Raw genomic sequence first — 24142 nt, 5'->3', positions numbered from 1 at the left:
CTGTTTATTAAAATTGCTGTCAATGTTCATTAAAATAAGCCCTCCCTTGAAAATAAGCCCTCTGGGGTTTTTCTGTCCAAAAAAATTAATAAGACAGTGTCTTATTATCGGGGAAACACAGTATTTCTTTTGAGCTACTTCAATTCTGCTTTGCTCATAAAGCACAGTCCTTTCTCTGATGAGGGCACACTATGCTGGGCAGTCCTGCCAGTGTTTCTCATGTCATACAATCAACTCTAAAGTTCTTAAGAGAAACCTTGAGAGTGTTCTTGTATCACTTTTTCTGACCATCTTGTGAGTGCTTGCCCTGTGAGAGTTCTCCATAAAAGTCTTTTTGACAAGCATACATTTGGCATTTGAACCTTGTGTCCAACCTGGTGGAATTGTGCTCTCTGCAGTAGAGTTAGAATGCCTGGAAGTCTAGTTCAAGAAGGACCTCAGTGTCTGGTACCTTATCCTACCAGGTGATCTTCAGAATCTTCCTGAGACAATGCAAATGGAAGCAATTCAGTTTCCTGCCATGGCATTATTATACCATCCCGATTTCACAGGCATACAATAATGTGTCAACACAATGACTGTTAGACCTTCAGTTTGGCAGTCAGTCCAATACCTCTTCTCTCCCACACTTTCCTTTGGAGCCTCTCAAGTACTGAGCAAGTTCCATGTATCAACCTTATTATCAATGTGTACATCCCTGGAAAGTATACTGACAAGGAAAGTGAACTTCTTCACTTAAACTTCTTCATTTGCTGTAACTGATGATTCCACATGTGAATGGTGTGATATTGGCTGATTGAGCACCTGTGTTTTCTTGGTAGTGTTAGGTCAAAATTGGCACAAGAAGCAGAGAATCAATCTGTACTTTGTTGCATTTTAGCTTTTGGAGGCTGCATTGAGCACATAATCATCTGCAAATAAAAAATCATATACTGATAGTCCCTCCACTTTAGTTTTGGTTTGTGGTCTTTTCAAGTTGAAAAATTTACCATTAGTATGATAGCTGATGCCATGTTCATCCTCATTGAAAGCATTTGACAATGTGGCTGAAAATAGCATGCTAAAAATCAATGGAGCAAGAACGTGACCTTGTTTCACTCCATTGGTGACTGGGAAAGTTCGAGAGCATTGTCCATTATCCATATCCTGTGCAAGCATGCTGTCATGAAACTGACATAGAATATTGATGAAATTTTCTGGACAACCAAATTTTGACATAATTTTCCATAAGATCTCATGATAGACATTATCAAAGGCTTTAGTCAGATCTATAAACATTGTGTATAGTCCTCTCTTCTGCTCTTCGCATTTCTCCTGGAGTTGTTGGACAGCAAACACCACCTTACAACTGTTCCTCGGCCCATTCTGAAGACACACTTGCTCTCAGGTAAATGACCATCTTTCAGGTGAAGGATCAGCCTATAAAGGAGGGCTCTGGCAATAATCTTGACAGCAATGAGACCCTATCCTGTGAATGTCACAGGACAATTGATTCCCTTTATAGAGATGAACAGTAGAAATGTTTTTGAACTCTTGGGGGATAACCTCCTTTTGCCACATAATAGAAAATTTTAGTCAGCTTATATATATATGTATATGTATATATATATGTATGTATATTATCTATTTATATCTTCTGTATAAAGAATTTCTGAATAAAGAAATTATGTATCTCTGCTTCAGTAGATACATGATCTCACTGGTGCATTCTCTCAGTATAGATAGCATCCTTTCCACACTTCCTTGCCTTACATACTTGTTCATATTTGTTCATAAGTCCTTCATTGAAAATCTACCCAACATGTAGGAAGCCTTCCCCTGAATCTTTGTATTTCATTGACTCTAGTGAAACATATGTTCAATTATTATTCCTGCCTTCTACTACATAAATTTTTTCATGATTATCCATTTTTTCAATGAAAATATTAACATCATTTCATTTGACAGGTCATTATTGGAAATGTATTACAGCCTGCTTCTGCCACTGAGTATTTCTGTATTACTATTTAAGTCAACTGTAAACTTTATTCTTTGTAGAGTATAGTATTCTTGTTTCAAGACCATACATCATTTGGAGATGATTTGTATTCGAAAAGAAATATTTTTTGTGTTAGGGAGATACTAGAGCTTGTTAAAAACTCCACAAGATTTTCCAAATTCCCAATCTATACTATTCCCCTTATTTAGTCTTGGGTCCAGATCATATTCAGTGTTATCCATGGTCAGTGCTTGTTATGCATATGCATATATATATATTATATATATTATATATATATATATATAATATAAACATTTGTATGCATGTATCTACATTAAATATAAACACATTATACATACATACCACCTCAATGGATTGTCTTTATAATTCATGTCATGTTGGCTCGAACAATAGTCATTTTTAGCCATTTGACTTTAGATTGATATCTTTTCAATGATCATAAACTCTAATCATAGCTCTTTGAATTTTCTGTTATTTGATATTGTTGAGGGATGAGATACCCTAACAGTGATAGGGGTCCCCAGGCTGGTGTTGCAGGTTTTGGGAAAGAATTCACAGTCCCATTCTCCAAGGGAGATTTGGCAAAAATGGGTTTATTTTCACCAAGAAGTTCTTGGTCTCAGTGGGCTATTTCCTGATTAGGAAGTTAGCAAAGATTGGAGCTTTGATTTTATTTAGCTTTCTATGGCCAGGAGTTAGGGAGCGATTTGAGTAACTAATATCCAGATCAATAAAAGGTGGGGATTATTTCCCAGCCCAGACTTAATTTCCAGATCAATTGAAGGTGGGAGTTTCCTGGAACCCAGTGGGAGGATGGGGAAGAGGTTGAGATTTAGGTGGGGATAATTTTCCCTAACGCTGGGAGGAATTGAGATTTTGGGTTTTTCTAATCCAGGCCCACCCTCCTACAAAGATCAGGGGGTCACAGAGTCCTATTACATCAGTATAATGAGCACAAAGTCATAGTCACCATCTCTAAAAGAAACTTTAAAAGAATTTTAACCCTGTGTAGAATATCTTTCTTCTGTGACAGTGGCAAATAACTTAGATGAATAAATTTTCCCCTCTCTCTGGCACCCTATTTTATATCTTGCTTGATGTGAATAATCAAGAGTATTGTATTTATCATAGAAATGTTCTATGATCTTAACATTTGCATGAGAGATTCTTTGATGGAAGAAGAGGCTTAAAGTTCCATTGCTCTACCAAATCAAATCCTTTTTTTTTTTTAAATAATCAATAAACAGTAAATTCAGGATTTTATATCTCTATTTCCCATTCAATTTTGTGACTAGAAAGATGTGAGATATATTAGAGAAAATGAATCTGCCTCTATTTCCTTATATTTTCATCAAAGATACCCTCAATACATCTAAATGTAGGTCATTTTCATCAAGATGAACACACACATAGACACACATGCACACACACACACACACACAAGTGTGCTTGGTAATTATTGATGCCTTTGTGGTCTCCTTTTTTTGTTTATTAATACCATTGTGCCACAATTTTCTTTTATTGTCCTGACTTAATTTCCCTAATTGTCCTGACTCAGTTTCCCTAATTGTCCTGCCTTGGTTTCCCTGACTTGTTCTGCCTCAGTTCATAATTGTTCTGCAACACCACCCTTTCCTCCTAATCATGATAATCCAGATGAGGAGAAAGACCTTTTATCTTAGATATCATCAGAATGTTGGGTGCCTCTCCCCATGCTGTAATCCCAAATTATCAGATGTTCCCCATGCCTCCTCTAACCCTGTCAGAACCAGGTTGTTAGTCCTGTGTTCCCATTCTCATCACCCTGACTCCGCTCCTGCCTTGGTCTACCCCTGTATCTAAGCCACATGTATATATGTCATTGAGAACTCACATTGTTTGCTAGATTCTTAGATTCAGCCCTGGCACCAAACCATGGATCCATTTAGTCCCAGTAAATCTCTCCCTTTCAAATAAAATATTAAAAACTCTCTAATCTCTATCTTGCCTCAGTTTTTCTGGCATTACAATACCCTCTGTTATCTTTTCTACTCCTCTAGTGTTTTCCTTTCCCTCATATATCTTAGAAAATAGTTCCTCAATGCTTTCAAAGTTGTATTGTGGTTTTCTCTGTGTATTTGATTTGGATCAGCTATTCTTCCTATCTTCATCTTTTTTTTTTAATAATAGCTTTTTATTTTTCAAAATACATGCAAAGATAATTTTCAACATTGATCCTTACAAACCCTTGTTTTCCATATCTTCGTCCTTCCCTCTCTCTAGACAGCAAGCAATCCAGTATAGGTTAAATTCTACAAAAAGGACTGTTGTAAACATTTTTGCACATGTGAGTCCTTTTCCCTTTTTTATGATCTTTTTGGGATACAGCTCCAGTAGACACATTGTTGGATCAAAGGGTATGAACAGTTTAATAGCCCTTTGGGCATAGTTCCAAATTGCTCTCCAGAATGGTTGGATCAGTTCACAACAAACATTTTTACATATGTGGCTCCTTTCTCCTTTTTTATGATCTTTTTGGAATACAGACCCAGCACTGTTTTCATCTTTTAAAGTGTCATTTCTATTTCTTTAAATAGAACATTGGACATGGAAGTGTTAAGAATCTAAATATGGTGGTTTCATTGGTAGTAATGAAACTAAGTTGTTGGAAAAATATGGATATCACTGTCTGGGACAGTATCAACCACAAAAGTAAGAAAAAGAAAAAAGGGGTTTATTACGATCTCGAGAGAAAAGGCATCTCCCATCTGACAAGGTGATTGTCAGGAAAAGGAGTGCAAAGTAAAAACTAAAAAAACACAAGGTTAAATAGCCTGAACACAGAAGCCTTCAAAGCCCCCCACACCCACAGCCTGGTCTTTTCTCCCATTGTTTGTGGGAGACCAGGTTTATTCTAATCATAGAAATCTAACCCAGAAATAAGAGAATAAAAAAGAGGTACTTAAATACTAATTAAGAGGTGGTAGGAAATAGGAGGACAAACATCTGCAAATTTTTTTAGTTACAGCTATAATTGTTATTATACTGTCTTGTAATGCTGGAGAAACGGAGGCAAGATAGAGATTAGAGAGTATTTAATATTTTATTTGAAAGGAGGAGATTTATTGGGATCAAATGGATCCATGGTTTGGTCCCAGGGCCGAATGAAACTATTGTCTCCAAGAATCCAGCAAATAATGTGAGTTCTTGATGACATATATACATGTGGCTCAGACACAGGGGGTAGACCGAGGCAAGGGTGGAGTCAGGGTACTAAGAATGGGACTCTGACAGGATGGGGGGAAGGCCCTGGAGATGCGTCTTGATAAAATGATAGCTTGGAATGGGGGAGAGGCATTTTGATATTCTAAAATATAAAATCTTTTATCCTTATCAAATATTCTGATGATGACTGAGTCAAGATAATCAGGGAAACTGAGTCAGGACAATAAAAGAGAACTGTGGCATATCATTGTCACAATTAAGGTATATATATTATCATGACAGTGTCTTTACTCAGTTAATTCTACACATGGCTATTCTATTTTTTTTTTTTGCCTATTTTTTTGACCTCTTACTAGTTTTATCTATGGTGGAATAATTCCAATGTCATGATGACATGAAAATAAAGGCACCAGAAGTGGTGATATGAGAGAACTATGAAGCAGATTTGACAGACATAGTAGTTATCACTAGTTAGTGATATGGAATAACCATGATAAGACATCCATCACAGATAACAGATTTATCATTTATTTACATGAAATAGCACATGGGCTAAAAGTGACTGCTGGCTTTAGGGAGGACACAACTTTTAAGGTCATATAGAAAGAAGAGGGAAATAAAAGCATATTAGGGAAGAGAAAAGATTGTGTATTGAGATGTTGAGACTGTCTTAAAAATAGTTTGGAAAAACTTTTCCCATCAAGGCTATTTCAAATATGCTAATCAAGACAGTGTTAGAGGGATGTATGGATTAACAATGGACTCTGACTTCATATCATTCTATGCAAACAGGACAGTCTAGTAGAATTGACTTGATTGTGATTCATAAATAGGAATAGGGCTCACCTTATCAGTTCCTTATAAGCTTGTTAAGGTTTCACATCAATGGGATGATAGAGCTTAGATTAGTTTCATGCCAAATATTTTGCAATATTGTTCTCAGCTCTGTTTTTGTTTTGCTGTTCTATGAGTAATCTTGCAGATAACCATTGTTTGTTCTCTGCAGTGTTTTACAGATTTTTGTATTCTAAACAAAATACTATCCTTGACTGCCATGCTTTTTAATTTGGCATAGAAGTCAGTGCTCACTAGCTAATCAGGTTTGTGGATTCTCTTGTCATATTCCTTTGCAGAAAATGATGATAATCAAAATAAATGTCTGTGATTTCTTTTCTTTTTATTCTTCTTTTTATTTTTTTAGGATCCATACAAGTTAATTGAATCAAACTCATTGAATTTGCATGCTGTGTCTTCTCACCTTTACCTTTTCTTTTAATTTAATATTTGTGTTTTATTCTATCAGTAGAATATAAACTCTTTGAGGGAAAGACCTGTTTTTGTTTTCATTGTTGTTTTTATCCCTTGCTTGATGTGGTGATTTCTACAAAGAAGGTGCTTAGTGAATTTTGTTGAATAGAATGGAATTGAATTGATGCTGAATTTGACTTTTAATGATCTTACTGTATGCAGACATCTGATTCTGTTAAGAACTGTTAAGTCTTTGTGTATGCATGTGTGTGTGAGAAAGGCACCAAAACAGACACACACACAGAGAGAGAGAGAGAGAGAGAGAGAGAGAGAGAGAGAGAGAGAGAGAGAGAGAGAACAAAGAGAGAGAGAGAAGGAAGGAGAAAGAGAGACAGAGACAGAGACAGAAAGAGAGAGAGACCAACAGAGAGAGAGAAACAGAGAGAGACAGAGACAGAGAGACAGAGAAGAGAGAGAGAGAGAGACAGAAAGTCTTGATATTCAGCATGGCCAGTATTTTCCAATTGTCCTCTTAATAGAAAGTATTTGTGGCATGTTGGCATGATTACTCTTTAAATTTACTTCTTAATCAATCAGGACCCAAATAGTAACCAGTTGGGCCTTGACCAGGGACTATTGTTGGCTAATCTATGAGTGTTCCAGTGATTTGGATTTAAGAAAACCAGTAAACTCCAAAATATCTTGGGGGAGGGTTTAGCGATCAGAAAAAAAAAGGGGAGGAGATTGGTTCTTAGTTTTTTGTTTTTAAAGCATTGGCAGTGTGCGAAAAGGGTCACTGTCTCCCCTTTCAATTAATCAATCAGAGACTTCTCTTAGGAGGAGCAAAAAGGACTTTATTATTTTCTCATGAGAAAGGACACACTCAGTGGTTTTTTTTTTTTTTGGAAAAATAATTTCTTTATTTTTCAATAATAATAACATTGCCTTTGTTTCCCACCTTCACCCTGCTTTTTTTTTTAAATTTTATTTAATAATTACTTTATATTGACAGAATCCATGCCAGGGTAATTTTTTTTTACAACATTATACCTTGCACTCGTTTCTGTTCCGATTTTTCCCCTCCCTCCTTCCACCCCCTCCCCTAGATGGCAAGCAGTTTTATATATGTTAGATATGTTGCAGTATATCCTAGATACAATATATGTTTGCAGAACCGAACAGTTCTCTTGTTGCACAGGGAGAATTAGATTCAGAAGGTAAAAATAACCCGGGAAGAAAAACAAAAATGCAGATAGTTCACATTCGTTTCCCAGTGTTCTTTCTTTGAGTGTAGCTGCTTCTGTCCATCATCGATCAATTGAAACTGAGTTAGGTCTCTTTGTCAAAGAAATCCACTTTCATCAAAATATGTCCTCATACAATATCGTTGTCGAAGTGTATAATGATCTCCTGGTTCTGCTCATTTCACTTAGCATCAGTTCATGTAAGTCTCGCCAGTCCTCTCTGTATTCATCCTGCTGGTCATTTCTTACAGAACAATAATATTCCATAACATTCATATACCACAATTTACCAGCCATTCTCCAGTTGATGGGCATCCATCCATTTTCCAGTTTCTAGCTACTACAAACAGAGCTGCTACAAACATTTTGGCACATACAGGTCCCTTTCCCTTCTTTAGTATCTCTTTGGGGGGTATAAGCCCAGTAGAAAAACTGCTGGATCAAAGGGTATGCACAGTTGGATAACTTTTTGGGCATAATTCCAGATTGCTCTCCAGAATGGTTGGATTCGTTCACATCTCCACCAACAATGCATTAGGGACACACTCAGTGTTAACCAAAATGGCTTCAGGAAGTGAGTGCAAAGGTGAGCAGTCCTCAGCAAATTTATATAGACCCTAAATTGGAGTTCCTACCCACTCCATGACTCTTCCTCACTTTGGCTGGGCTTCTGAGCTCATGCAGAAACTTTCCCCAACAACAAGAGAAAAGAGCATGAAACAAAGATGTTTACTCAACACCAAAAGAAGGGATCTGGAGAGTAAGCAAGATCTGGTCAAACAGGATCTTTTGGCACCCTTTTATCTTGAGTCACTAGAGAAGGTGTGGTGCAAGAATGTGATTGTACTGAAGGGGTTTCAATAGGAAATTTAGGAGCAGAGAATGAAAGATTCTTTTCAAATCTCAGGCTACCACCCCAAATCACAGTCCCTGGCCCTTAGGAGCTTACATTTTTACATTCTTTTGGGGAAGATAACCTCCACTCCAATCACCCACTGATGTCCCTGTGAGTTTCAACTTTTCAATTCAAGTCCCATTTCTCCAATTCAGCCTTCACAACTGTGGAAACCAAACAAATGCCCATCCATTTTTCATAGATAGGTAAAGGTATGATATCCTCTGTGGACAAAGGGGAGGGAAAGGTAGGCTGGCAGGCAGGGAAGGAAAAAGGGAGGGAAAAAAAAGTTTCCCAACTGACCAGTTCCAGTTAGGTCCTCAGTTGGATAGCTCTGATGGGAACTCTAGCCAGCTTGCCCTCTTCTTAAAACCAAAAGTTTCCTAATCCACTCTGAGACTTTCTCCCTATATCTTCCCTGACTTTTTTTCTCCCCTTCAAATATTCTTTCAGTTCTCCCCTTGATGTGGGTGATGTAGACATCAGATGATGGTTGGCACCAAAAGTTGGGGTTTGGTCATGTGACAAATTCACAGTGGCCATTCTCTTTAGCAAAAGGGGATTTGTTTAGGGGAATGGGTTACAGACAAAATAAAGGAATACAATAGATGTCAGGAATGGTAAATATGAAATAGAGTGGAGAGCATATGAAAGACAAGTTTCTCAGTATAATTCACAATTACCCAGGAGAAAGGGAACACTCCATGAGATTGGGGCATGCCTCATGGTGTCTTTCACTCCTTCCCATGCCATGTGGTATCTCCTCTAAGTCTATTATGCTTCTCAAGCCCTTTTCTCTAACTAACTCTTTTAGGGCATCATTTGGAACTCACCATTGCTCTTCCTGACTATATCATCTCATTCTCTTTCTGATCCTTTAATGTAAGTAATCCCAAAGAATATTCCTTTTTTTTTTGCCTATTCCCCCTCTCCTTTCATCCTCTTTTCCCTCCTCTTCCCTATTTCCTTTAGTAACCTATGAAGAAGACCACTATTCCTTCAGGATTTAGTCTGCCAGTTAAGAGCATCACCCAACCTCATGGGATACTCCCTTTTTATAGCGTAATTGTGAGTTCCACGGAGAAACTTGTCTTTCATATGCTCTCCCTCTCTTTAATATTTATCATTCCTGCTATCTATTGTATCCCTTTATTTTTGCCAAAGAGAATGGCCATTGTGAATTCTTTATGTGACTGAACTCCAACTTTTGGTAATTATCATCTGGTGCGCCTACATTACCCACTTCAAGTTGAGGAAGTAGCTTTGTCTTCTTTGCCCCAAATACTATAAATTAATCAGCCTTGGGAGGCAATGCTAAGTTACTTCTAAGTTAACCAGAGCTGGAAATGGAACTTCTCCAGGATTCGGCACTGCTCAGAATCTTTCAAGTTTCTGTAAGTTGGATCTAATTTGTTTCTTAGTACCAGCCAAGGTGTTGGTTATATTGTGATTGACTGGGTTCTTACAAACAATGTAGCCCTATTTCTTTTTTTCTCTTTCACTAACAGCTAAATTTTTTCCCAAAAGTTGTCTACATAGTTGTAGTCACTTTTTCTTTACCCATTCTCCTTTCAAAACTTTAAATAATACTTCTATCTCCACCACTCACTGAAACTACTCTGTGTGACTGTGAATCATGTAACTTCTCTGGTCTCAGTTTCCAACTGTAAAAATGAAGGAGTTAAGCTCAAATGATATCTAAGGCACATTCAAGCTCTTAATATATGATTCCAAGATCCCCAGTGACTTTAACAGTTCCATATTCAATGGCTTTAAAGCTTGGCTAGTTTATAACTTTTCACACTGTTGACAATCATTGTCTGTTGGATAAATCAGCTTCAGAGATGTCACACACTTCTGATTTTCTTATCTCTTTTAATTATTCCTTTGTTTTTTTCAACAAGTTCTTCTGATGAAGTCCTGAGTAATTAGGTTTGGTTGGCAGAGGGGAATTAGAGCATTGATAGGGAGAGAAGGGCACTGATTGAGATCAATCAATTTAGTCTAGTAGTCTGTGATAGTTGTGGGCAGCCTCACCTTCCTAAGTCCAATCAGAAATCTAAGCCATATCCACTCCCTGAGGTTAAATTTCCCCTATAAATCTGTCCATGGCTCATATCATCTCAACAAAGATAGGTTATAGCACACCATGACACTTTGCCTCACCTCTCCTCTTGTCATGTGGTATCTCTCTTCTCACCCCATCATGCCTCAGGGATCTTCCTCCTTTTAACTAACTTTTAGAGTACTAATCTGCTAAGGGCATACTTCAGCCTCTTGGGGTATTCCCTTTCTCTTGGTTAATTGTGAATTTCACTAGGAAACTTCTCTTTTCAATCATTATTAGCCCCCTCCACCTTTCTTTACTATGTGCTTTTCCAATTTTATTTCATATTTCATCATTCTTGTTGTCTGTTGTATCTCTTTATTTTGTTTATAGCCTCTTATCCTAAATAAACCTACCTTTTGCCAGAGAATGGCCATTGTGATTTCTTCATATGACTGAACCCCAACAGTTGGTGCCTAAACCCCTAATACATTATTTGGAACTTACCATTGCTTTTCCTGACTATATTATCTCATTCTCTTTCTGATCCCTTAATGTAGGTTTTCCCAAAGAATCTTCCTTTTTTTTTTTTTGCCTATTCCCCCCTCTCCTTTCATCCTCTTTTCCCTCCTCTTCCCTATTTCCTTTAGTAACCTATGAAGAAGACCACAATATCTACTTGGGACTATCCTTCTGAATTCCAGACCTGCATGATCAGTAATCTGTTGCCTATTTTCTAATACCATCATTGCCATCCCCATGTAGATCTTTAGTATCATGTGCCTAAGTTATTGCAGTATCATCCTATAAGTGATTTTCAAGGTCTTGTATTTTCCACCTCTTTTCTTTATGTCCTTAAAATTCTTGTCATAATAATTTTGCTTAAGCACAGATTTGATTATCTGACCCTTTTGCTCAAAAGTCTGCTTTACTGATATAAAACATAAAAAATGCAGATACCTCTGCCTGGTATTTAGGTAGAAATTAGGATTTCACAATCTGGCAACATCTTTTTTTCCTTTCCTCTTTCTTATCACCTTTCTCTACACACTCCATGTCTCAGTGAAACTGCAATTCTCCACCCTTGAAATATATTCAGTGCTCTTTTTCCTTTTTGGCTTCACCTAGCTGTTCTCTATGTTTAGAATGCCTTTTCTTCCCATCTTTATTGATTAGAATCCTCCTTATATGCTAAAGTCCTACTCAAATGCTATCTCCTCTGTGAAGCCCTTCATATTTCACCTGGATGATACTACTTCTTCCTCATACTTTATATGGCACTTTATTGTATAATTTTCCAAATGTACTTATCATGTATTTTTATGTATAATGTATAATAATTATCTGTGTTGGTGTCTTATACCCCAACTAGACTGTAAGTTGTAATAAAGGCAGGGAACATTTCTTATCTAAACTGTATTAACCAGTTTCTAGAACAGCCCATATAGTACTTGATACATTCTTGATACATTGCTATGCATTATGTTATAAGTAAATGGAAACATTTTCAGTCTAGTGTTTTATGGATTGTGTATATACAATTCCAAACTTCCAGATGAAGGTTAAAGGCTTTAAAATTTTAAAATACTTGAAGTTTGATATATTCTAAGTATAACTTTATATCATAGAATCAAGATTACCATTTAGTCCAGCTTCCTCATTTTACAGTTCAGGAAACTCAACTTCCAGATTGTTGAAGTTTTCTTAATGTTTCCAAATGAATGGTAAAATGGAACTTATACCATATATATGTAACCAATCAGAAACTCTATGGTAAGATATGGCATATCAGCACTGAATTGTTGATTTTTTTCACTTAAGAATTGTATATTTCTTAGCCTTGACTAATCATCAAAATAATTTTGGTTTTGTGTTAGTCAAAAGCACTGTTGTAATATGTGAATTGCATGGGTTTGGATTTTGGTTTAATCAGTTCCCCATTACCTAATGCTCCATTTCATTCAGCATAGTAGCAGAGGCCAAACTGCTGAGACAGATTTCACAGTTGCCTCAAATGAATGCTAGTTGAGCTTTCTGTTTATATCTTCTATATAATTTGGAGCTCAAGATACCTACCCTTTAAAAATAAAGTACCCTGAGCAACAGGATACAGATAAGGGCATGGGGAGGAGGAAAGGTTCCCTCCTACTGGCCCATTCTTTTTTATTTGAAAAGAATATGTGATTTTATTGATGTGGTTACTTCTTTTGTTATTACAAATCACAATTCCTTTATATCTTATTGGACAGCCTTCATGAGTTGTTATGGCCAAAAAACTCAACTGATCCAATGGTGATGAATCCCTTTGCATTTTTGATTCATCTTGTTCTAAAATGAAAGATACTTAGTCTGTGACTAGTCTGGACTTATAGCCTTTTCACTTTGGCAAGGATTGCCATTACATGTGTTTTCTTTCCATAACCTTGGATGATTTATAATCTTTTTGCCAAAATGAGGGGTTAAAATAGAATTTTAGTGGAAGATCTTTTTGTATCTTTTTCTTTGAGAGTCAGTGTCATGTAATAGAAGGAGCAATGTATTAAAATTCATATCTGGACTTGATTCTCAGGTCTGATATTTCCTAACTCTGTGACTGAACAAGATACTGAACCTATTTACTCATCTGTACATTGGGCGTAATAATAATTGTATTATATTACAAACCACACAGATTATTGTGAATAAGGTATTTTGTAAACTGTCATGGAATGTGGATTATTATTATTATTATTATTATTTATGTGACACTTAGAGCTCCTCATGACCCCCTTCCTTGGTACCTAAAGATTTATGACACTACTGGATAGTAATCTTTCAAAATCCCTTGTTCATTAACCTCTACCAATGCTCATTTACCAGACTAAACCAGGAGACCATGAATTTAAAGCAAAGGCATTTATGGAGGCATTATGACAAGGCCATAACAGGGACTTGAATCAAGTATTAAATTTTTGGTGCCCATTTCTAAATGGTTGCCACCCACACACATTTCTTCTGGGGAGTGCTGTTCTTGGCTCCCATGTAACTAACACATCAGGAGAAGGGATACAAGAAGCACTTGTGGAAAGATGCAAGAAAAATTTACTCTGACTCTAGGAAACTCTAGGCTTTCTGGCATTATATGGTAGGCTAGAGGATACTGGGATTTTTGGCACAGCAACCAAATGATTACAGAAATCTTGGCAACTCTGTTCTTCTAGCACTTGCAGCTACTCCCTACTATTAATTCTCTGTGGCTGGCTCCACAAAACTGTTCCCCATAGCCATTATCCCTCTTCCCAATTCTTGTCCCCTGCTGGATACAATTCCCACGACAGATGAAAGGCACTGTGGAAATCTCAGGTCCTAGAATACTCATCAATGAGTAATTTCTGCCTTTGTTGAAGTTACAAACCAGAATCTCTCACTGAGAGCAGAAGGCTTATCTCCACTCCTACTGTAGTTGGGATGTCTGAGAGTCTTGGTATCAGACTTACTGGTGGAATAGGATATGACAGATAATGGAAGCCTGTTGTAAAAAACACATGTTACTATATTTCCCAGCATCCTTTTATAGCTGATATGACCACAAAGAGTTTCCTTAGGTGATTAGCTAATTGATGATTAGCTTAGCTCACCAATCAGCTATGTTAGTCTACATTAAGAAAGTTAGAAATGGACTCATGATGGTAAACCAAAATTTGTGCAAGGAAAAACCCTTATTTGGGATTTTCCTACAATATGAACAAGCTTTTTCCTTATTGTTTAGTGTAGTTTCAGACTTTTACTTATAGGGGTGACTATTTACAGACCAAAACCTCATGACTGAGTTTTACTTAGCCTAGTCTCTTTTGTTATTTCTTATTAATTCATTCTCTATGTAGACAGATGTTATAGAAGAGAAGGAACATTTTGTCTTGTGCAGGTCCTACTGAAATGACTTCAAAATACAGTCTGAGAATGACTGAAATTTTCCATACAATGAGTCCAGAATGCTGATACCATTAATTTGCTTTAGATAGTGGTAGCACAAAACAGTATGGAAGAAATGACAAACTCACAGACCTAATAAGATATGGGCCAGTCTTTCTTTTTTTAGGATAATGTTTGTAATTTTTTTTTTTTTTGGTGAAGACCTGGGGGTGGAGTGGAGAATAACCAGTGGACATTCTGTGGTATATTCAGTGTTACCAGGGTTTCAATATACACATCTATAATTCAAGTAACATATTCACTACTATTTACCTTTCCGATGAGATATTTAGCTTGTATATCTATTTTTAAAGTCTGGTTTCATTTTGGTAGATTTACTCTTGTGGTATTTAAACTATATTTGCATAGTTTCTTTTTCCTTATGAATGTTTCTTTTTTGAATTTAAGTCATGATTCCCAATGCTTTTTTGTTGTTGTTGGAAGGCAAGAGTTAGAAAATAAAATAAAAATGCACCAACATTAAAATATAGTTATATTTGACAGGTTTTGTGGGTATAAAATTGTTATTTCATTCTATTTGGAAACAAAAAGTAGTTTTAAAATTTAAATATATTTGATTTTGCTGATTATATTAATCAGATTTTATAGCTGTTGTTGTTATTTTTCTTTTTGGACCACATCTGTGATTTTATTGATATAAAACATCTCCCTCTCTAAATGCAGATCAGCCACAACTTTGCCATTTATAGAGTTGCCTGGGACAAAGAGAGAAAATAAATGATTCTCCCAGAGTCACACAGTCAATCTGTATCAAAGGTAGGGCATGAACTCAGGTCTTCTTGCTTGAGACAGGTTCTCTATCCCTTATAGTAAACTATTATCAATTATATTTTTAATAATTGGAAACACTTTAATCTAGGAAACAATTCTAAGGCTTTTTGCACATAGTAGGTACTTAATAAATATTTATTAAGTGAATACATTTAATAATACTTTCCCAAAATTTCCATCTGGCTCATATATACCAACATTTGAATTGAATGAAGGACACAGTATTGATATGTAATGTTAACATAGATTAAGTGGACCAAGCCAGATACTTGTTCAAACAAGGCATCAAACAAGTTGTTTTTACTGTAGATTTACAATTAATTGAGAAAAAAATAGTAGGTAAATTTCTTTTCCTTCAAATCTCTCTCTCACTCTGCCCCCATCTATCTATCTGTCTATTCATCCATCTATCATCTTTAATATTTATCTATTTGTCTGCCTGTCTTTTAACAAAGAAACATTTATTAAGCACTTACTATACAACAGGCACTATACTAAGTGCTAAGGATTAAAAGATAGCTCCTGCCTTCAAGAACCTTACAATTTTTTTGGAGGGAGAAATCAAACAAACAAATATATGCCCAGCAAACTATATGTGGGATAAATAGAAATAATTTAAGAGAGGGAAGATATTGGAATTAAGAGGGGTTGGGGAAGGAGGAGGGTAGGATTTTAGTTGAAACTTAAAGGAAGCAATGGAGTATAGAAGTTGGAGTGAAGGAGGAAGAACATAACCAAATATGAGGTCAGAGAGAATGCCTGGATATAAGATGTGGAAGATCTTTTTTGTAAAACAGCCAGAGGCCAGTGTTATAAGATTGAAGGATTTAGTCCTGGAGTTAAGGTATAAGAAACCTGGAAAAGTAAGAGTGGAGTAGATTATGAAGAAATCTGAAGGCCAAACCCGAAAAGTTTGTATTGTTCCTGGAGGCAATAGGAAGCCACTGGAGTTTATTGATTAGAGGAATGACATAATTACACTTGAATTTTAAGAAAATCATTTTGACAGCTGAATTGAGGATAGATTGGAGTGAAGAAGAGATTTGAGGCAGGTGGACCTGGTGAGGTGCAAGAACTGAGGGTAAGAGATCTCCTCTGGTTGATGTCACAGACTTCTTGAAAAAGAATTCGCAAACCCGAAGTTTGTGGCAAAAGGGGATTTATTTGCACTAAGAAGACAGCTTGCTAAGAAGACAATTTTCTTAGTGGGCAAAGAATCCTGTTAAGATGATTTTGTAAAGATACATGGACAACCCCCCAGTTATATCAGGCTAGTGTTGGCCTGGAGTTGGGGGGGGGGGTTTGAGCCATTCAAAAGGATATTGCCTTTGCCCCAGGCTGAGATTTCCAGTTGAATGGGAATTATTTGGGAGACAGGAATTATCCCCCAAGAGGGCATAGTTTACATCCATACCCCAAAGGTTAAAGGGGACACAATTTACATCATTCCCCCCCTCAAAGCAGTCTCCCCAAATTAATTTGGGGTAATGGGATGAAAGTCTCATCTTTTGTAGTTGCTTCAAGCTGACAACGGTCATAGAGCTGTCCCTATGTTCACTGGGGGTTCAGGCCAGGAAGGGAAGTGTGAAACCTGAAGACAGCAGCACCAGCATCTAAGGGATGTTCTGTGTCCAAGTCAGTTATCCCATGATCTTCAGGCAGTTGAAAATTCATAGCTTGAAGCCTAGAGGAAACAAATCTTATGAACAGATTAAAAATGCAGGGGCCAAATATGAGTAAAAAGATAATAATTAGAAGTGGAGTTAGTATAAGTGTTAGTAGAGACCATAGCCAGGAACTCCATGCAGAGGAACACCTTGGTGGTGGGGGTGTGTGTGAGGAGTTTTCTATGAATGTCTTGCATCCAGCCAGCTTTCTCTAAGATTCTCTCAGTACGAAGTTCAACCTTCCTTGAGTTATTGATGTGCATACAACAAGAGGTATTGAGTAGTGCACAGGCATCTCCACTGGAGGCAAAGAGATAATCCAAGGCCATCTGGTTATCTAAAACCACATTAGCAAGAGAGTCCAAAGAGTCTTGGATCTCCCAGAGGGAGGGTGCAATTTCGTTGGCCAGCTGGTTGGTTGTAGCAGTCAGGTTGGAAAGGATGTTCTCATGTTCCTAAGTATCTCATGTAGGGAACTAGTATTGCTACGCTTTTCTTTAAATACTAAAAAACATTTCCCCCAAATCCCTGTCTTTGTCTCCTTGAAGGGGTGGTGGCAGTGCCTGAGGCAGTGGCATTATATACAGTGAAAGGAGCACTCAGGTGACCTAGGGTTCAAGAACCATAATGTTTAAAAGGGGTTAAGCATCAGGTGGAGAGAGTCGGAGGCATTCCTCTTAACAGGCCCCTTAGAAATATTGAAGTAGAATGGAGAACTTAATTTACAGAGAAAAGCATATCCCTTAGGCTCACAGATGGTACCTGAGGTCAAGTTCTGTAGCACTTTCTTGGTTGTTTGTCCCCAAGGATGATTGTAGTTACATGACAATCCTTCAGTTGGAATGTTAGTTTTCAGAAGGTTATGAAGAAGTTTCAAAGAAGGTGATGTAGAAGCATTGTATATAGGTTTACCAGGATAATCTTAGAATGGATACTCTACAGTTATTCTTTGGGGTGGTCCATAATCATAAATGCATCTAGTCCTTGACCCACCACCTGTGCAGCAGGTTAAGGTTGCTGAGGAAATTGTGGAAATTGTGGCAGGTTTGAGAGGAATCACACTCACTTGTACCAACAGTATTGGTGGTATAAGTCAGCGTTCCCACATCAGAGATATAAACATAGCCATTATGGGCCACGGTGGCAACTACTGTCCCTGTGGTGTCGTAATGTGTAAACATGAGATCTTTCCCAGCAAGAAAACAGGGGATAGTCATGTCAGAGTAGCTCCCCTGGGGGGTAGCTAGTACAAATGGGGTGGCATCCAGGGTGGAAATGGCGACATTTGGGAATGGGATCTTTGCAAAAAATGCATTAGGTTGCATTTGTGGGCCGCCTTGGGGGAGCTGATGACACACCCAACAATCCTGAACGTCCTGTTACTCACAGATTTCCCTAGCCTGAATAGAAAGTTATCTCCCCACTGGCGAGGGCTCACAGAGTAACACCAAGAAAGCTGGAGAGAGAGTATTAGGAGTAGAATTCTCATGGTGAGAAAGGAAGGAAGGAGATTATAGTGAGAGACAGAAGGACACAGACAATTTCACCCTTCCTTCTCCAGAGTGTTTTCAGGGGTCCTGTGGAAAAGAAACATCAGGTCCTCTTTGGATTCACAGGAATATTCTGAGATATCTGAAGGAGAGATATCAGAAGCAGCATTTTTAATCCTAGAAATATGTGCCCAGCTGGGGGACCCTTCCAGTTTGACTGATGTTAGAGTAGTCAGAATGACCTTATATGGTCTTTTCCACTTTACTCCTAGAGAGTCAGCACCTTGAGGCTTTCAAGATTTCAAGTATACCATGTCTTTGGGATTTACGGGGAAAGCATTCTTATTATGAGCCCTTCTGTAGGTTTAGGGAAATAATCATTTGCATATTCAGAAAGGGCTTTCTGGATTGCACTATGCAGAGTGGCAAACTGAGTGACTAGATGCTGTTCTGGATCTACAAGAATGTCAGAGTTGAGAAAAGGCCTCCCATACAGAAATTCAAAGGGGCTCAGTTTTTTTAAAAATAATTATAACTTTTTATTGACAGAACCCATGCCTGGGTAATTTTTTACAACATTATCCCTTGCACTCACTTCTGTTCCGACTTTTCCCCTCCCTTTCTCCACCCCTTCCCCAAGATGGCAAGCAGTCCTATACATGTTAATTGTGTCACAGTATATCCAAGATACAATATATGTGTGCAGAACCAAACTGTTCTCTTGTTGCATAGGAAGAATTGGATTGAGAAGGTAAAAATAACACGGGAAGAAAAACAAAAATGCAAACAGTTTACATTCATTTCCCAGTGTTCTTTCTTTGGGTGTAGCTGCTTCTGTCCATCATTGATCAATTGGAACTGAATTTGATCTTCTCTTTGTTGAAGAAATCCACTTCCATCAGAATATATCCTCATACAATGTCATTGTTGAAGTATATAATGATCTCCTGGTTCTGCTTATTTCACTTAGCATCAGTTCATGTAAGTTTCTCCAAACCTCTCTGTATTCATCCTGCTGGTCATTTCTTACAGAACAATAATATTCCATAACATTCATATATCATAATTTACCCAACCATTCTCCAATTGATGGGCATTTAGTTGATTAGAAGCATACAGATCACTGATGTTATCCTTTTATTATGGATGAAGAAAAAGGTTGATGAAGTCTTGGTTTTCCTGTGAACCATTCCTGTGAACCTGCCCCTTCAGGGCAGTTAAAAATTATACTTCAAGTCATTGTGTATGTTTAAAAAGTTTCCCAAAGTCTTTTAAGCCTTAATAATTTCTTATTTTTGCCCTGTTTTTCTTTTTTTGTTGTTGTTGTTGATGTTGTTGTTTAGTCATGTCTGAATCTTGAGTACCCCCTTTAGGGTTTTCTTAGCAAAGATACTGGAGTGATTTGCCATTTCCTTCTCTAGCTTATTTTATACGTGAGAAAATTGAGGTAAATAGGGTTGAGTGAGTTGCCCAGATTCATATAACTAGGAAGTGTTTGGAGTCATATTTGAACTCAGTCCTTCCTAATTCTAGGCCTAGTGCTTTATAAATTGTGCTACCTAGCTGCCCTATTCTTGTTGGTAGTTTAAAAAAAAAAAACTTTGAAAATCTTAGTAGAGTCAAATAATTACTTTTGGCATAGGAAAAGTAAAGGAAAAGCCATGAGGCAACATTATGTGAGCCAGGAAAGGGAAGGACAGATTGGAAACAGAGAATGCTGACTGATATTGCACCCTTTTTGGGTTTTCTTTCTTAACTTCTGTTGATACTAGTAGATCACGCCTAACACCCCCCCCCCCTGCCCAATAATTGACTATTGTTTTTCCAAGAGTTCTAGAGGCAACTCTGAAGGATTGTGACTTCTAATATTATAATTAATGAATCTTCATCTCACGTATTCTTGCTTATTATTAGCAAGACTTAGCTCTTAGAAAGGGATATTTAATAAGTAAGGATGGCAAGGAAATTGATGAAGTCAACCACCTTAAACGTCTGGGACATTCTCCCACAATACAAAGACTGTGGCCAAAGTAGGTTCAAACTTAGAAAGTTAATATTATCAAGAGGTAATAAATATAGTTCCTGGTTACTCTAAGTTTGAAAACCTCTTAATTCTAATATCTTTCCTCTGTTAATTATTTCCTTTTTATACTACATATAGCTTTTTCTATATAAATATTTATTTACATGTTGTCTCCTCACTTAAGTCATAAGCTCTTTGAAGGAAGGGACCTCTTTTGCCTCTTCTTGTGTTCCTAATACTTAGCACTTAGCCCCTGGCACATAATAGATGCTTAATTAAGGTTCCCAATAAGTAAAATTAATATTTAATAAAGGTTCTTAAAAACTAAATTTCATCTTAAATAAATTTTAAGAATTTCTCAATCTTTGTTGAACAATGAATAGAAAGCTGTTCTAAGGAACAGAGAATCAAAAAAAGAAATTAAAAGAAAAAGCTCTGTTTTTAATCAATCTAAATTTAGTACAACTGTCTCATCACATGTTTAATTAGCTGCTGTTACCACAATGCTTTCATAATTGTTTGTGGGGGGTTTTTCACTTTTTAAATATTTTCCGTATTGTAATTTGTGAAAATACAATGTCAACACTTTTTGACACTTAAAATACTTAATGGAATGTATTCATTTTCTTTCCAGTATTAAAAATGTCTATATAAGGACACAGTATATTGCTAATTTCTCTCAAAAGATATAAAAATTAATATATTGTATATATACACACATATATGCATATGTATGCATATATGTATGCTTTTGAAAAATATTGAAAATATATATACATTTGACAAATATGTCAGATATAGAAAATAAGAATATAAACAACCATAGAAGTGAAAATACAGGCAGAATATCTCAGGGTCAATTCTATAATGAGGTACATGGCAATTTATTGTGTATTACTTCCTGTGGCCCTTGTTTGCTTTGTGGATAATATACTGTACCTTAATATTCTGCATGAAGAGAGTGAATTTTTCCATTTGTAAAGAGCATTAGTTGATTAGAAGCATACAGATCACTGGTGGTATTAAATATCTGGAAATCAAAATCAATTATTTGTCACAAGAATGTATGAATGAGGTTTTTTTTTTTGAGAGTCAAAACCACATTTCTTGCTTTGTTTGAGAGCTTGGAGAGCAAATGTGGTTACTATAGAGAGATACTCTGAAAACCCAAACACCAGAATCCTAGTTCATGGTGAATAATTATACTATTCATTTCAAAATAGTTTTTCCACATGTGTATGCTGCTTATATTTCTCTGATCTAATTCAGGAGTTAAAGGTATTTCCTAGGAGACTTGCTAGTTAATCTTTGCACAAATGTTTTGCTATCCCTTTCATTGTGAAAAGACCATGAATGAAGAGATTTATATCACAGATTGTCACATTTGAATAGTGTTGATGAGCTAGATTACATCACTGAACCTTACACTTTCTAGTGTGTGCTTATGTGGAATAACTTCTCTATTATTTTGGATTCCCCTGGCTTTTCTTGTATTGAAGAACATTAATCTGACCTGGAGGACTTTGGTCATCACAGTTTAATGCTCTATGATTTTACTTATCATCCCTAGGATTCTGAGTCATAAGCTGCCCAGAGCAAGCTTCTCTTTCATAGCCATTGCTTCCTTCTCTTGGTAATTGTCCATGACATCCCTGTTCTTCTCAGATTCCTAACAAACTCACTTCTAAATTTTTAATTTAATTTAAATTTTAATTTTCTTTTACACTAAATCAGGATACATTTTGAAGCTGATCACAAATTATTTCCCTTTGTGTTTTCTGTGTTTTTGTGAAACTGAGCTGCTTGTTTCTCCATCTCCTACCTTAGTATCTTTGTATCAGCTCTTTCCTATGCTGAACTGCCCATTACACTTGCCCCTTGGGAGCCCTAGATCTTTTAAAGGTGCAGTTGAATTATTTCTCCAAGAACTTATTTCTGGATAACAGGATTGTTAGTAACTCTCCACTTCAATTACCAGCTAGTTTTTGGCATATTATGTTTTTTACTTATCTGTGAATGGGTTGTATTTAAAGGAATATAAACTTGTTAAACGCAAGGACTATCACTTTTTCATTGTGTCCTTAATGCCTAGTTGGGTACAATCTATGTATGTATTGTTGTTGTTAATAGATCATATCTGACTCTTTGTGACCCCATTTGGAGTTTTCTTGGCAGAAATACTGGAGTGGTTTGCCGTTTCCTTCTCTAGTTCATTTAACACATGATGAAATTGCAACAAACAGGATTAAATGACTTGCCCAGTGTCAGAGAGTTAATAAATATTTGAGGCTGGATTTGAACTAAAGTCTTCCTGGCTCCAGACCTAGTATTATCTATATTGTGCCTCCTAAATGCTCAACATAGTGACTGACACATAGTAGTCACTTTAAAGAAATTCATATTGATTTGAGTACATTAGAATTTTTAAACAGTTACTATAAATGAAAGATAATTTTACTATCTATATTTCAATTTTATCATATGTTGTTTAGCATTTGTTCTCAATGGGACTGTTTTATTTTGTGTATAAGTAGGCAATTCCCAAATCTATGATTCTAACCCTAATTTCTCTAAATTGTTGGATATTTCTATCAGGGTCTATCACTAGTATCTCATATTTAACATGTCCAAATTTCTTAAATTTCTTCAAAACACACTATTTTGAGTGCTTTTATCTTTATCACATTTAATCTGAAATTATATTTACTGTTCTGAATGTCTTATCCTATTAGATTATAATTTTTCTGAGTGTAGGAATAAGGTTGTTTTTCAAATTTATATCTTAGTGCCGTTTGGCATTATTGCAGTCTTAATAGGACATATATTGGATTGAATTCAAATGAGATTTGTTACATTTAAATAATGGATTAATGAGTTGAGACATTTATTTTTGTTGTACTTCATAGTGCCCTAAATTTCATATTTGACCCTGTAGAGATCTTTTTTTTTTCTGAATAAAGATTTAGGTTGGATAATCTTTTATTTACTTCAGTATCTCATTTCAAGGATTAACCCCACCCCCAAAAAACCTATAGATTATTTTCCTATATAGATTTTATTTATTTATTTTTTTTAGTATTTCTTGATTAAATGTGAGACCATTCATATACTTCTTGGATACTCATGGCAGACCTACATTTCCCAAAGATACTGAAACACTTAAATAATTATCCTGTGAATCCAATTGCTTAGCTCAATTGAATCAAACTCAATTAGAAATGGGTCATTGAGTCATAATAAGAAACCACATAGCATATTGATTTAGAAAATCACATCTTAATATTATCTATATTCTATGGTATTTTTATTTTGTGAAATATTTTTTTTATTATAGTTTTTTATTTATAAGATATATGAATGGGTAATTTTTCAGCATTGACAATTGCAAAACCTTTTGTTTCAACTTTCCCCCTCCTTCCCCTCACCCCTCCCCTGAGATGGCAGGTTGACCAATACATGTTAAATATGTTAAAGTATAAGTTAAAATACAATATATGTAAACATGTCCAAACAGTTATTTTGCTGTAAAAAGAATCAGACTTTGAAATAGTGTACAATTAGCCTGTGAAGGAAATCAAAAAT

The 24142-nt window shown here is 36.3% G+C and overlaps 1 protein-coding gene across 4 annotated transcripts in view; it reads left to right on the top strand.

Moving 5' to 3' along the window:
- The window catches only part of FSIP1 (fibrous sheath interacting protein 1), a 271977-nt gene that overhangs the window by 135736 nt on the left and 112099 nt on the right, over window positions 1-24142 (top strand). The window lies entirely within an intron of this gene.

This window comes from Antechinus flavipes, chromosome 2 (genome assembly GCF_016432865.1).
Source record: "Antechinus flavipes isolate AdamAnt ecotype Samford, QLD, Australia chromosome 2, AdamAnt_v2, whole genome shotgun sequence".
NCBI classification, from domain to species: Eukaryota; Metazoa; Chordata; class Mammalia; order Dasyuromorphia; family Dasyuridae; genus Antechinus; species Antechinus flavipes.
Note: the sequence above shows the minus strand (reverse complement) of the source record. Positions and strands in the feature narration are given on the sequence as shown.